The following is a 16,922-nucleotide window of genomic DNA, read 5'->3' as shown; positions in this document are numbered from 1 at the left end:
GGCGACAGAGTGAGACTCCATATCAAAAAAAAAAAACAAAAAAAAAAGTCAGCTGGGCTACATGGCAAAACCCCATCTCTAGAAAAAATACAAAAATTAACCAGGCGTGGTGGTGTGAGCCTGTAGTCCCAGCTACTCAGGAGGCTGAGGTAAGAGGATCACTTGAGCCCGGGAGGTTGAGGCTGCAGTGAGCCATGATCATGCCACTTCACTCCAGACTGGGTGAGAGGGCAAGATTATTAAATGTAGGGAGAGTAAAAGACAAGTGAAAAGAAAATAAGGAAAGGAAGTCTTCCCATAGAAGTAAGAATGGAAATAAGTTTTGAATGATCACAGATAGGTGAGGTTAGGATAGAGAAGTATCACTCCAGGCAGAGGAAGAGAATGTATGCATGGAGACATGAATGAGTCAGTCATATCTGAGGTATAATGAGAAATCTGAGACAACCAGAATGTGATGTACAAGGAAAAGCTAAAACTGAGATGTGGCCAGGTGTGGTTGAACATGCTTATAATCCCAGCACTTTGGGAGGCCAAGGCAGGAGGATGCTTGAGCCTAGGAGTTTGAGACCAGCCTCGGCAACATAGTGAGACCTCATCTCTATTTAAAAATAAACAAATAAATAAAACTGAGATGATGAAGGGACTTGTCAACCACAATGAAGTTTGAATTTTATCTTATAAGCATTATGGAACCATTGGAGTGGGAATTGGGGAATGAGAATGGAATACAAGGCATAGAGGGGGAAGTGGCATGTCTCAAAATATATCTTTTTACATAGTTTTGACATTTAGAATCACGGTAATGTTTGACAAAATAAAAAAAGCAAACACTTAACATTAACCAGTATATAAGGGTTAATGAAAGTGAAACATCAACAGTAACAACTAAACTGCATTAGGAATACATAACATAACCACATGACTACCCTGAAGGAAATGCAGGACTAATCACTGTGGAAACCAGTATCTTGACTATAATAGACACTGAAGCTAGAGACAAAACAAATACAGAAAGGAGAAAAGGCTAGAATGAATTCCACGGTATTAGATTTGAATCAGCGGTATCACTATAAAATCATGGTTTTTAACATGTGTTTCAATAGACAGACAGGAACAGATAAATGTAGATATGTGTATGCATACATATATTCATTTCCTAGCTCTGTTCTCTTAGAGAGCCTAAGGATAATTACATCTTAATAGTACAATTAGCACCCAGATGGTGGTTCTAAACACCATCCTTCAATAGAAAGAACCAGGACTACTTGGAGAGATATCTGGCTGCAAAACTGGGACAGGGAAAATACTAGGTGAGCCTGAAATATCCTCTGGTGCCAAAATGTAAGGACATGCTCATAAAAGCTGGAGACTTCTTAAAAGGAAAGTGGAACCAAACTGAAGAGGCCACATCTGGAACAATTTAAAGGATTATAACCCATAGGATAAAACAAACATCCACAAGTCCATAGTGATAAAAAATAAATAACTGGATGTGTAAGTACATGGAAGAGAAGGCCAAGCTCTTTCTTATAGGAAAATTTTAATGAATACATGCAAAGAGGATAATGGAAGCAGAAAAACCACCATTTGACAAACACCACAGATAAAAGGAAATTAAGGAAACATAATTAAATGCAATGTTTGATCCTGGATTGGACCACGGTCCAAACAAAATACATTATTGGAACAGCTGACAGAAAACAAATGCAGTGTAGAGATTAGTTAATAGTATTCTATCAAGGTTAATTACCTGATTTAGATAAGTTTACTATAGTTACATAAGATAGTAAGATTTGGGAAACGCGGGCGAAGGGTAGATGGAAGTTGTTTGACATATCTAACTTTTAAAAAAAATTCTGAGATTATGTCAAAATAAAAGCAAAAAAAAAGAAAATATGGATAGACGAGATTCTGAGTCATAACCTTCATCTAAAATCTAGTTTCAGGACTTTTCTCTCAATGCCAAATATTAAAGCTGACAAAGTGTGATATCTAAAAAAAAAAACATATATGCATGTATGTATAAATGAGAAGTTTGAAAATATGAGCAAATAAGGGACTGTAAATAACCAAACAGAATGGAAAGAGAACCAAACCGCAGAGAAATTTAAAATGTGATAACTAAACTTTAAAAAATTTCATTAGGTGGATAAATTACAGAATGGACACAGATGAACAGTGAATCAGTGAACTGAAAGACTGACCTTGAAAAATTACCCAGAATGTTTCCCAAATAAAAAAAATGCAAACCTTAAAAGAGAGATTAAGGCCGGGTGCAATGGCTCACACCTGTAATTGCAGCACTTTGGGAGGCCAAGGCAGGTGGATCACCTAGCCTGGCCAATGTGGTGAAATCTCATCTCAACTAAAAATACAAAAATTAGCTGGGCATGGTGGCGGAGCCTGTAATCCCAACTACTCGGGAGGCTGAGGCAGGAGAATCGCTTGAACCTGAGAGGCAGAGGTTGCAGTGAGCTGAGATCGTGTCACTGCACTTCAGCCTGGGCAACAAAGGGAGACTCCATCTCAAAAAATAAAGAAAGAAAAGAGAGAGAGATTAAAAAGCTTCGATGATAGAGTGAATAGACCTAAAATCTGCCTAAAAGGAGTGCAACTTGAGCATTCCAAATCGGAAAATCTGAAATCTGAAATGGTTCAAAACTTGACACTTTCTGAGTGCTGCCATGATGCTCAAAGGAAATGCTCACTGGAGCTCAGGTTTTCATATTTTCAGATAGGGATGCCCAACTAGAAAGTATACTACAAATATTCCAAAATCTGAAAAAACCTGAAATCCAAAACACTTCTGGTTCCAAGCATTTCAGATCAGGGATACTCATATTGTACTAGAAGAAGATAATGGAGAGATTCTCTGGTATAAATGACACCAATCCTTGAATCCAGAAAGGCCAGCAAATAAGAAGCAAGTGAAAAATCAATACCAAGAGACATAAAAGTCAAACTACCAACCACTAAAAAAAAAGCAATCTTAAAAGCAGCAGAGAAAAGAAAATCACCTACAAGTGTACACCAATTAAGATGATGGCTTATTTCTCAAAAGCAACAATGGAAGCCACAAGAGAGAGAACTATTATTTTCAATAAACTAAGAGAAAGAACTATCAACCCAGAATTATATAGCTAGAGATAATTCCTTCTAGAACAATAAACATTTTCAGGCAAACAAAACCAAGATTTTACCATCAATAAACGCACACTAAATTATATGACTTTTGCACAGCAGGAAAATGATCCCAGATGACAGACTTAAAAAGGTGAATGGTGATACCACACAAAAGATGACAACCAAATAAAGGGTTAACAGTCAGATGAAAGATGACTGACCCCATTCATCATGATAAATAAACCACAATGTGGTACCACTACATACCCATTGGAATGGCTGAAATTAAAACCATGTCACTAAGAATGTGGAGTAAATGGGACTCTCTTACACCTTTGGTAGCAGTGTTAACTGATACGGCTCCTTTGGAAAACTGGCAGCATCTATTGAAGTTGGACATAGGAATATGCTATAATTTAGCAATTTCACACCTAGGTAGACAGCCAGCATAAATGAACACACATTTGTAGCAAAAGACACTAATGGGGTTCAGCACACGCTACTTAAAAATACGGCATCTTAGCATTTGAGAAAACCACAGAAGCAACCTTCTCCTGTCCTTCTATGAAGCAGGCCATAAAAGAATTCTCTAGCCTTCCTCTGAAGTAGGTTATAAGACCTTCATTCCAAAGATACCCTCCCTCTACCTACAGGAAAGGAATGCCCTTATCTCTGAAGACACAGGGGCACGGAGCAGCTGAACAAATAGGCCTAGTTTATTACCACTGCCTCATACTCCCTTTGCCCAATCATACTTCTGCACAACTGTCCACTCATCATCAAATTTAGTATAAAAATACAGAGGTGTCATTTTTCTTTGGGTCTTAATTCCTGAAGACTCCTGTGTCACATAAAACTTATATTAATAAATTCATATGCTTCTCTTTTGTTAATCTGTCTTTTGTGATAGGATGTCAGCCATGTACCTAGCCATTGGAAAGAAAAAGAAGTCTTTCTTCCCTACAACATAAACAAGGATGTTCATAGCAGTGCAATTCCTAATAGCCCGAAACTGAAAACAACTGCAGTGTACATCCACAGCAGAAAGAAAAGATAGGCTGGGCACAGTGGCTCACACCTGTAATCCCAGCACTTTGGGAGGCTGAGGCAGGCAGACTGCATGAGTCCAGGAGTTCGAGACCAGACGGGGCAACACGGCGAAACCCCGTCCATACAAAAAAATTTAAAAAGTAGCAAAACATGGTGATGCATTCCTGTAGTCCCAGCTACTCGGGGGGCTGAGGTGGGAGGATCACCTGAGCCTGGGAGATGGAGGCTGCAGTGAGCTGAGATCACACCACTGCACTCCAGCCTGGGTGACAGAGTATATAAATAAGTAATAGTAAAATAAGTAATAGTATAGATATTTATACAAAATATAAAATAAGTAATAGTAAAGAAAAATAATTGAGGAGTTCCATATAACAGAATACTGTAACAATGAAAGTAATGAAATATTGCTACCTGTAACATGAATTATCATGAATATAATGCTGAAAGAAAAAAGCCATATACAAAAGTATATACTACCTAATTCCATTTACAGAAAGTTCAACACCAGGCAAAACTAATCACTGCTGTAACTCACAGGAGTCCCATCAGGAGCTTCTAGAGTGACACTTCATTTTCTTGATCTCGGGACTGGTTTCACAGATGAGTCCAATTTTTGAAATTCATTGACCTATCCACTTATAATCTGTGCTCTGTGTGTATATCATACTTCAAAATAACATTTATTTAAAAATAAATAAGCAAAAACACTAGCAAGAATATCACAGAAAGGAATACTGTATTCTCATGGCATCCTATCAGTGACAAACAATTTTGATTTGTATTCTTACCAATGATGTTCACTTTGATGAACTGATTAAGGTGGTATCTGCCAGGCTTCCACCACTGTAATTTATTCTTTCCCCCTTTGTAATTAGTATTTCATAGGGAGGTAATCTGAAACTATATAAATATCTGGTACCTCATCAAGCTTTCAATTAACGCATTTCATTATTTTTTTAAAAAAATGTTTTTTAATTTTTTTGAGACAGGGTCTTGCTCTGTCACCCAGGCTTGAGTGCAGTGGTGCAACCACAGTTCAGTGCAGCCTCGATCTCCTGGGCTCAAGCAATCCTCCCGTCCTCAGCCGCTAAGACTATAGGTGTGTGCTGCCACCACACCCAGCTAATCATTTATTCATTCTTACATTTATGTTATTCATTAATTTATTCAGTGGGTTATAATCCATTACTATTATTGTTTACTATAATTAATCACTACTACAATCAATCCATCAATCAATCAATCAATCATTTTTTTCCATAAGAGACTAGGTCTCGCTCTGTCACCCAGGCTGGAGTGCAGTGGTATGATCATAACTCACTCAAACTCCTGGCCTCAAGCAATAATCCTGCCTCAGTCTCCTGAGTAGCTAGGACTACAGGTGTGTGACAGGTGTGTGACCTGGCTACTTTTTTTTTTTAAATTTATTTGTTTAAAGGTAGGGTTTTGCTATGTTGCCCAGGCTGGTCTCAAACTCCTACCCTAAAACAATTTTTCCAACCTTAGCCTCCCAAGTAGCTGGGATTACAAGCGTGAGCTGCTGTATCTGGCAATCATTCCCTCATTTTCTGAAACCACATGTTTTGGTCTCATTTCTCCAAGGAGTACTGGTTCCTTTTATTAGAGAATTGTATTTAGAAATCAAGATTCAGGCTGGCTGCGGTGGCTCCCGCCTGTAATCCCTGCACTTTGGAAGGCAGAGGCGGGCGGATCACAAGGTCAAGAGATCGAGACCATCCTGGCCAACATGGTGAAACCCCATCTCTACTAAAAATACAAAAAGTATCCGGGCGTGGTGGCAGGCGCCTGTAGTCCCAGCTACTCAGGAGGCTGAGGCAGGAGAATGACATGAACCCAGGAGGTGGAGCTTGCACTGAGCCGAGATTGCCCCATTGCACTCCAGCCTGGGTGACAGAGCGAGACTCCGTCTCAAAAAAAAAAAAAAAAAACAAATCAAGATTCGGGTGCCAGATATGTTCATTGTGATTGGAGGATATTTCCAGGCACTGTCAATGGGCAGTGCTAGGGAATAGAAATGCACTATGTGTTATACATCTACACAGATATCTACATCCATAGGATTTTATTAGGAGGGTTTTTGTTTTTGTTTGAGGCAGGGTCTCACTCTGTTGCCCAGGCTGAAGTGCAGTGATGCAATCACAGCTCACTACTGCAGCATCAACCTCCTGGGCTCAAGCGATCCTCCCACCACAGCCTCCCAAGTAGCTGGGACTACAGGCATGTGCCACCACAACCAGGTAATATTTCTAGTTTTTTGTAGGGATGGGGTGATAAGGTTTGACTGTGTCTCCACCAAAATCTCAACTTGAATTGTATCTCCCAGAATTCCACGTGTTGTCGGAGGGACCCAGGGGAAGGTAATTGAATCTTGGGGGCTGGTCTTTCCCATGCTATTATCATGATAGTGAATAAGTCTCAAGAGATCTGATAAGTTGATCAGGAGTTTCCACTTTTGCTTCTTCCTCGTTTTCTCTTGCTGCCACCATGTAAGAAGTGCTTTTTGCCTCCCGCTATGATTCTGAGGCCTCCCCAGCCATGTACAACTGTAAGTCCAACTAAACCTCTTTTTATTCCCAGTCCTAGGTATGTCTTTATTAGCAGTACGAAAACGGACTAATACACAGTGTTTTGCCACGTTGCTCACACTGGTGCCGAACTCCTGAGCTCAAGCGATCTGCCAGCGTCAGTCTCCCAAAGTGCTGGGATTACAGGCGTGAACAATTACATCCAACGAGACATTTTAAAAACTCGACAAATTCCAATTAATGGTGCCAATACTAGTAACAAAAAGTAAAAAAAAAGAAAAAAACTTGACAAGCTGACTATATGTGAAGGTCACATGAAAATCAAAAGCCCAAGAAAATCAAGATACTACACATGAAGACAACAGTAATGAGAGGATCTGCCATACCAACTATTAATTATAACACAGTAAGACTTCCAGGTTAATGGAGAAAGGATGAATTTTTAATAATGGTACCTGTAAATGTGTTTAGCATGTGGAGGGAAATTAAACTGGATTCCTGTTGTACTCTCTATATAAAAATAAATCCCAACTTAACTAAAGACTTGCATGTAAAAAATAAAATGCAAAAAAAAAATTTTTTTTTTGAGACGGTCTCCCTCTGTTGCCCAGGCTGGAGTGCAGTGGTGTGATCTCGGCTCACTGCAACCTCCACCTCCCAGGCTCAAGCAATCCTCCCACCTCAGCTTCCCAAGTAACTGAAACTACAGGTGTGAGCTATCAAACCTAATTTTTGTATTTTTTGTAAAGATGAAGTTTTGCCATGTTGCCCAGGCTGTTCTCTAACTCCTCAGCTCAAGTGATTCACCCGCCTCAGCCTCCCGAAGAGCAGGGATTACAGGAGTGAGCCACTGTGTTCATTCAGCCACTGCAGCTGGCCTTGTTCCATGTTAAAATAAAAAACTTCTGTTCATTAAAGGATACCATGAAGAAAATAAAAAGACAAGCCACAAATTAAAAATAATATCATCAACAAAATATAAGTATCCAGAGTGAATAACTCTTATAAATGTGTAAGACAAACAATCCAAGAGAAAAATATATAAAAGTTAGAAAATACAAAAAGTCCTTCAATACAAAAAATGATGTTCAGTTTCCTTCCTTAGTAATTAGGAAAATATAAATGAAAAGCACCTTTCACACTACTAGCTTGACTAAATTTAAAAAGTCAAACAATGTCAAGAATGTGGCAAAGATGTGGGGCAATGGAAACATTCAGATGCTCTGGTGGGAATGTGCATTGGTACAATCACTTTGAAAGACAGTCAAAATGTTAGGTAGACAGATGGTATGGCATATCCTACCATCCAGCAATTTCACTCTTAAATTTATGTTCACTGAGAGACGTGTTGCCCAGAGACATGCAATTGTTTATAACCACAGAAAACTGCAAACAACTCAAATTCCAACAGTAAAATAAGAAAACAGAACGTGGTTTTGTTTGCAGGAAAATCAGTGAACCACGATGTTAAACGCATCAAGTGAATAAACTCAAGGGGACAATGTCCCTCAGCATCTATGCCGAAACGAATCTGTAATAAACCAAAAAAAAATTTTAAATTACATTACAAGCTTACTGAAGGCTGGGTCAGTATCACTTAATAGTCATTAAAAGCTTCCCAAAAGTTTTGTACTAGGTATTCTAGATGTTTCCAAGACATATACAATTATGTCCACCAAGATATAATAACATGATCCCCCAGTTTTGAAAATGATAGTGAGTCCATGGCACACACTAAACAAAATAAAACAAAACCACAGATGTCATTTTTATTTACAGAAAGTACTTACGTTCCCAAAGTTCAATTAAAACTCTTGAGAAAGCACCTCTTTTAAAAGAAAAAAAAGTGTTTTTTTGTTTGTTTGTTTGTTTGTTTTGAGACAAGTCTTGTTCTGTTGCCCCAGCTGGAGTGCAATGATGAGACCTCGGCTCACTGCAACCTCCACCTCTCGGGTTCAAGCAATTCTCCCGCCTCAGCCTCCCGAGTAGTTGGGATTACAGGCACCTGCCACCATACCGGGCTAAATTTTTTACTTTTAGTAGAGATGGGGTTTTGCCATATTGTCCAGGCTGGTCTGAAACTCCTCACCTCAAGCAATCCGCCTGCCTCAGCCTCCCAAAGTGCTGGGATTACAGGTGTGAGCCACCACACCCAGCCAAAAAAAAAGGTATTTAAAAAAAAAGTAAGTCTCACAATTATAATCCCAACAATTTGGGAGGCTGAGGCAGGAGGACTGCTTGAGTCCAGCCTGGGCAATACAGGGAGACCTCATCTCTACAAAAAAATTAAAAAATTAGCCAAGCATGATGGCATATGCCTGTAGTCCCAGTTACTTAGGAGGCTGAGGTGGGAGGATTACTTGAGCCCAGAAGATCAAGGCTGCAGTGAGCTATGATGGTGTCACTGCACTCCAGCCTGGGCAGCAAAGCAAGATCCTGTCTCAAAAAAAAAAAAAAAAAAAAAAAAAGTTAATAAAAAATTCTGCTATTTTATTAGTCAGCTCCAGGGACAGGTGAGATTGTTTCTCTTAGGCTCAGATCAAGTAGACTATCAATTCGTTAAATATACACATATTTAAGAACAGCATAATTTCAACCAAAATAACTGAACTCTTCAAATCAATATAACTGGATTTTAAAACAAAACCAAAAACAACCTCACATAAGCAGAATGCTTAGAGTTCTATCCATGATGCCTCCGATTTCAGTCAGCCCTAGTGTCATCATTGCCAAGCTGACCTGATCCAAGTTAGAGTGAGGTGCACTTAGAGGCCTAGTAACCACCCTTAAAGCAAAGGGTTCTTTATACCACTTAAAGTCAACACATTTTAACAGTTTGAAAACATCATAAAGTACACAGTTAAATGTGGCATCAACGATAACTATCTACTTCTCTTGGGTTTAAATGCTATATAATAGGCTGGGCCGGGTGGCTCATGCCTATAATCGCAGCACTTTGGGAGGCTGAGGCGGGCATATCACTTAAGGTCAGGAGCTCAAGACCAGCCTGGCCATCAGGAGCTCAAGACCAGCCTGGCCATCAGGAGCTCAAGACCAGCCTGGCCAACATGGCAAAACCCCGTCTCTACTAAACAACATCAAAAAAAAAACCAGCTGGGCATGGTGACATGTGCGTGTAGTACCAGCTACTTGGGAGGCTGAGACAGGAGAATGGCTTGAGCCCAAGAGGTTTAAGTTGCTGAGATCGTGCTACTGCACTAGAGCCTGGGCGACAGAGTAAGACTATGTCTCAAAAAAAAGAAATGTCACATAATAATGTTCAGAATTTAGGATATTATGGACCATATTATATAGATGCCAGTATGTACAAAATCTTTAAAACAGATGGTAAGTTACATAGAGACATCAAGTGACGGTTCTAGCTGATTCAGCGCTAATTCACTATTTGCTTTCTAACAGCACTATTTCAAAATGAGCAATTCCATAGCCCATAGAAGAGATTTTCATTTTAAGTAGAGGTGACATCTTTACTTATGTAAGAAGCAATTATACAGGTTAACAGAAGAAGTGAATTGCTACAGAATACACTAGAGATATGTTTCAGCAAACCATTAGTTTTCATTCTCAAGGGTATGTACTAAGTGCATCAGCTTAGCAGTCACTGAATTTATTAAGCTGTAATTTTGCTACACGAATTCTCCATTCTCTCCTTCATAGCACTCTGAATAAATCAGAAAGCAATGTTTGCTTTCCTCTCTACAGTAACAACTGTGTATTTGGCCTGAATTCTAAATAATCAGGTTCTTTATGAAATTTTGGAATTTAGCCAACATAGAGATCTTTTCACTAAACATAAGCATGAAGGAAACAGGCTCAAATCATAACTCTCATATTTAACTACTCAAAATGGGGAAGGACAGCCTCCTCAGACAAATAGGATAAACATCCACACAACTCCCCATCACCATACATGCTCTCCTGTCACTAAAAATAGAAATGTTTTTGAGAACTTGAAGCACAAACATTCATTTGGATGTTTGATGACATCAGCATCTATAGTCTAAAATCTATTGATATAATCCTTAGCACACGGTCTTTTACACTGGCTGAGAGCACACTAGGTGTGATGGTTAGTTTTATATGTTAATGTGGAGAGTCTATAGCACTCAGTTACTTACTAGAACACTAATCTAGGTGTTGCTGTGAAGGTATTCTGTAGAGGGGACTAACATCTACCACCAATTGCTTTAAGAGAAGATGATTATCCTCCACAATGTGAGTACGCCTCATCAGAGTGTCAGAGATGGCAGCTAGTCAGACACAAATAGGGCAGGACTGGGCCCTCCACACCGCATCGGAAAAGTTAGGCAGCCATCAGGTGGTGGACAGGCAGTTGTCACACTGCCTCACTAAAATAATAGGTCACAGCCAGCTCCAGGAAAAGACAGTCTCCCTATAGATAGGAAACACCTGAAAGTGGTGGTCAGCAGCTTCCTAATAAGTTCTCAAGCGGTGGGCGAATAACCTCAAGCATGCACATTATGAGGCAAAATGGCAGAGTATGAACTTCTAGGGACATTCTGCGGTACAGGAAGAACGCCTCAGGCAAGCGAACGTACAACTCCAGTAAACACATTGCACACGCTCCACTCCAAGTGATACTGGGCCGCTTCCAAGTGCACTTTCCTTCCTTTTGTTCCCGCTCTAAAGCTTTTTAATAAACTTTCACTCCTGCTCTAAAACTTGCCTCAGTCTCTTCTTCCGCCTTACACCCCTCAGTCAAATTCTTTCTTCTGAGGAGGCAAGAATCGAGGTTGCTGCAGACCCATACAGATTCGCCGCTGGTAATGAAAGGCCTTTAGAGCAACAGCGGAGGACTCCCAAGGAAGAAGTTGTGTGTCACGACTGCAGCATTAACATCTGCGAGTTTCTAGCCTGCCCTACAGCTTTCTAACTTGCCATCCCTAACTGGCATCCCTAAATGTCTTACTCGCCAATTTCTTTCTTGAAATCAGTCAGTCAGGCCAGTCTCAGTAGCCTACTCCTGTAACCCCTGTCCTTTGGGAAGCCTAGGTGGATCACTAGAACTCGGGTGTTTGAGACCAGCCTAGGCAACATAGCAAGACCCCATTTCTACAGAAAAATTTAAAAATTAGCTAGGCACGGTGGCACGTGCCTTTAGTCCCAGCTACTTGGGAGGCTGCGGTAGGAGAATGAATCCCTTGAGCCCAGGAATTTGAGGTTACAGTGAGCTAACACTGCACCACTGCACGCAAGGCTGGGCAACAGACCAAGACCCTGCCTCTAAAACAAAACAAAACAAAAATCAGTCAATATTTATTTCAATGTCCGTCTGTCTCTCTCTTTACACATATAAATATATTTGTATTGATAAACACACATTCTGGAGAACCTTGACTGATACACTAGGTAAAAAGAAACACTACGTTTCTTCTACATACACCAACAAATTCCAACATCAAATCATCAAATAGGGAATGGGGAGTTCCACAACAACCAAGTGTCCAATTCTTGGCAGACACAAAGACACCAACCAGATGTCTTACAGTTCAATTCTATGGTGACACTGTCTACCTGGAGTTGGCTATTGATGAAGAATGCCAAACTCTGTAAAATACTTGAAAAGATTTATTCTGAACCAAATATGAGTGACCATGGCCTGAGGCACGGTCTCAGGAGGTCTTGAGAATATGTGCCCAAGGTGGTTGGGCTTCAGCTTAGTTTTAGGGAGACATGAAACATCAGTCGATACATGTAAGGTATACATTGGTTCGATCTGGAAAGATGGGACAACGTGAGGGGGTTGGAGGAAGTGGGTCTCAGGTGGATTTAAAGTCTGATTGGCAATTGGTTGAAGGAATTATTATCTAAAGACCTGGAATAAACAGAAAGGAATGTCTGAGTTAAGATAAGGGGTTATGGAGACAAAGGTTCTTATCACACAGATGAAGTCTCATAGGTGGCCGCCCAGAGAGACAATTGATGATCAGACCTTTAAAAGGTGCTAGACTCTCTGCTAATGTCTTCAGGATTGGGAGGGCCTGGAAGGGGAAAGATCTAGTTAACAGACACTCTTTATAGATGCATATTCGCACCCTCCCCACCCCTTCCCCAAACACACACAAGATGGCATTGCAGAGCCATGTCAAAATACGTCAAAGAACTTTTTTTTTTTTTTTTTTAGACAGAGTCTCACTCTGCTGCCAGGCTGGAGTGCAGTGGCGCGATCTCAGCTCACTGTAACCTCTGCCACCTGGGTTCAAGCGATTCTCCTGCCTCAGCCTCCCCAGTAGCTGGGATTACAGGCACGCGCAACCACGCCCGGCTAATTTTTGTATTTTTAGTAGAGACGGGGTTTCACCGTGTTAGCCAGGATGGTCTCGATCTCCTGACCTCATGAAAGAACATATTTTAACATAAAATATTTCCATTTCCTCCTTTATCTGTTGTGATGTTATGCCAGAGTCAGGCTGGTTAAGTAACACCCAACTGATGAGATTTTATGGTTTATAGAGAGTGACTCCCCAGACCCCTGTAGGAATTTGGGCAAGAGACAAAAAGTTCAGAGTTTAGTCCTCATAGCTTAGATCCCACAAGACTGTTCCTACTTCAGATGCTAACTGCCAAGTCCAGGCCTCAGGTATTTCTTACCTACAGAAAATAAATTGCATGGGAGGTGGTAAGGGAGTTTCCCATGACCCCCTCCTTGAGTTTGAGAATTTCCTAGAAGGACTCACAAAACTCCAGAAAACAGGTACTTCCGTTCACCAGTTTGTTACAAAGATACAAGTGAGGAACAACCAAATGGAAGATGCATAGCGTGGGGTAAGGGAGGAGGCAAGCCTTTTCAGGGCACAGCACCTACATGTGTTCACCAACCCGGAAGCTCTCTGGCCCATCTTTCCTCCATGGAGCTCATGGGATGGGATTGAAAGTTCCAAACCTCTACTCACATGATTGATTACCTGGGAAACCAGTCCCCATTCTAAAGCGGTTCAGGGGCTTTCAACCACTGGTCATCATATTAATATACAAAAAGACACTCTTATCACTCCTGAGAGGTCAAGGGTCTTCGAAGCTCTTGTGTCAGGAACCAGGGACTAAGACCAAATGCTGTAACAAAAGATGCTCCTGCCAGGAGCAATGGCTCACGCCTGTAATCCCAACACTTTGGGACGCAAAAGCGGGCAGACTGCTTGAGCCCAGGAGTTCGGGATCAGCCTGGGCAACAAAGTGAGACCCCCATCTCTGCAAAAAAAAATTAAAAATTTAGCCAGGCATGGTGGCCCACGCCTATAGTCTCAGCTACTAGGGAGGCTGAGGCGGGAGAATTTTGAGTCCAGAAGGTAGAGGCAGCAGTGAGCCAAGTTCACACCGCTCTACTACAGCCTGGGCAACAGTGAGACCCTGTCTCAAAAGGAAAGGGGGAAAAAATGCTCCTATCATTCCCTATTAGTCAAGAAGTTTTAGAAGTTTTGGAGGTTTTAGATCTGTGCCAGGAACCCCCGGGTCAGAGACTAAATATATACTTCTTAAGTCACACTAGGCAACATGGGAAACACTGAGTTTTAAAGGTTTTTAAAGTCATACAAGGAAAAAGGCACTTCAATTCAATTCACCTGGGGAATAAAGGCATCCGCTGTTTACTGAAAGACCATACACGACTGAAATAATCCCCAACTAACTAAAAGAAAAGTAGATCAATGGTAAGTGTACTACACTCTCTGTATGAAAAACATTTCAGGAGAAGACAGGGGAACATCCGTTCTGATGTGGGATCTGGGGAAAGGGAAGGAGGGCTGGCAGAAAATCAGGCAAACTGAAACGGAATGCCACACCTGAGCTGAGCTGCCAAGGCCCGTACTTATTCAACCAGCCATCTTAAGCGAATAATATTTCAGGACTGACTATGTCCCAGGTGTTTTACTTTGACTGTCTCATCTGATTAGTTCATACCAACATTAACTGGCACATACTATCATTATCCATAATTCTCAGGAGGGATGGAGGAGCTAAAGACATAATTCACACAAGGTGACACAGCTATGAAGTGGTACTGGGCCTTGATTTGAGTTACTGAGCTATATGCACCCCTGGCAATAATTCCCAGGCAAAACAATAGGGCAAAAACATTCTATGCCAGATAATCTTCTGAGCAATGTCACAGACACAGTAAAAGTAAATGGTATATTATGTTTGAGATTTGTACATTAAAAAAGGTGATTAGGCCAGGCGCAGTGGCTCACACCTGTAATCCCAGCATTTTGGGAGGCCGAGCTGGGTGGATCACCTGAGGTCATGAGTTTGAGACCAGCCCAGCCAACAAAATGAAACCCCATCTCTGCTAAAAATACAAAAAATTAGCTGGGCGTGGTGGCAGGCACCTGTAATCCCAGCTACTCGGGAGGAGGCTGAGGCAGGAGAATTGCTTGAACCTGGGAGGCGGAGGTTGCCGTGAGCCAAGATCGTGCCACTGCACTCCAACCTGGGCAACAAGAGTGAAACTCCAAAAAGAAAAAAAAGAAAAAAGAAAAGAAAAGGAAAGAGGATTAAGGGAAACTAGCATAAACAGCAGAAACAGAAAAGCAACCTGTACAAGGAGAAAAGATTTTTGGTTCAAAGTTGCCAAGAACTGTTAAATACAATTTATGGGAGGCCACTGTTTTGAACTGAGTTTCTGCATTAGGCTCCAGCAGGCCAAATCAAAGTGGAGGCACTTGTGTCAAGTTGAAACTTTAAGAACAGATAAATCCCAAACAGGCCAGTGTTTCCAAAAAAACCCAGGAGATTCACAGAAACCAATTCGAAAGAGCCCAGTCAACCTGAACTGGCATGATACAGAAGAAGTTCCTGTCTCTTCTGCTTTAACCCTTACAAAAAGAGTAACCTGAAATAACCTGATGTTAACAAATCCGCTCTCTTATATTGTACTGTTTGCTTGAGCTTTCTTTCTTTTTTTTTTTTTTTTTGAGATGGAGTTTTGTTCGTTGCCCAGGCTAGATCTTGGCTCACCGCAACCTCCGCCTCCCAGGTTCAAGCAATTCTCCTGCCTCAGTCTCCCCAGTAGCTGGGATTACAGGTGCCCGCCACCAAGCCCAGCTAATTTTTTGTATTTTTAGTAGAGACAGGGTTTCACTGTTGGCCAGGCTGGTCTAGAACTCCTGACCTCAGGCAATCCACCGGCCTTAGCCTCCCAAAGTGTTGGGATTACAGGCGTGAGCCACCATGCCCAGCTTGTTTCCTTGATTTTGCTCAAGCTACCTTACAAAAAAACCACTGTTTTGCCATGCACAATGGAGCTCCAAATTTGTAGACATAATGCTTCCCAGTTCATGAATAATGAATAAAAACCAATTAGATGTTCAAATTTGTTGAAAGATTTTGTTTTTAAATACAACCTACAAATTTACCTTTTTTCCATCCTATCTCAACTTAATAGGAAAATAAAAACACAAATTCATGAAGTACAGGAAATCCCAATACAGATGATATCAGCAGACCAGACTAGTGAGAAATTCTGAGAAACAGAAAGCATATGGAAACAGCACTAGGACAAACTCCACAGGGCCAAGAGAACTGTAACTCCTTACAAGATGGACCTTCAAACAAATTTTCCTAGCAGAATCCAGGAATAACTAACAATGTCAGCCAATTCTGGGAGAAGCAGCAGACCTTGGATGGTGAGCCAGGGAATTAAAATCCCCACATCTTACAGGAAAATCTACCCTACCCAACAGGGTACACTCACCATGGCTTCTGTAATAAGAGCCTACATGCACTACCAGGTGAATAAGAGTCTTTACGGTAAAGCTGAATTCAACTTTTTAGTTCTAACACTTACTACAAATAAATCTACAATCACTACTCATTCCATGAAAATCAGCAACATGGAAAGAAGTACTGAACTCAAGAATACCTAAAAAAAAAAAAAGCCATACAAAAAAACAAAGACTATGTTTTTTAAAGTATAATAAATTCAAGGAAAGAAATTTATGGAAATTCATGAAATTCAAGGAAACATGATATGCATAAAAGAAAAAAGAAAACTTTTGGTTAAAACATAATTATTGAGAAATAAAAGTGTGCAGGGTGAATCAGCATCAGCTCCTAGAAGTCCGTGGCTGGCTTCTCTACGCTGGACGCCATCCCCAGTGGACATACTGTGTTCTAATATCTTCTCTCTTTCTAAAATCACTTCTTCGGCTTACTCTTTGG

General features: G+C 40.8%; 1 protein-coding gene across 9 annotated transcripts in view; it reads right to left on the bottom strand.

The window, feature by feature from the left end:
• Positions 1-16,922, bottom strand: part of SIPA1L1 (signal induced proliferation associated 1 like 1) — a 420,357-nt gene that overhangs the window by 215,944 nt on the left and 187,491 nt on the right. The gene's annotated exons all lie outside the window — the stretch shown is intronic.

The sequence above is a fragment of the Rhinopithecus bieti genome, unplaced genomic scaffold (assembly GCF_001698545.2).
Source record: "Rhinopithecus bieti isolate Rb0 unplaced genomic scaffold, ASM169854v2 scaffold_13259, whole genome shotgun sequence".
In the NCBI taxonomy this organism is placed as follows: Eukaryota; Metazoa; Chordata; class Mammalia; order Primates; family Cercopithecidae; genus Rhinopithecus; species Rhinopithecus bieti.
This window is presented reverse-complemented; position numbering and strand designations above follow the sequence as displayed.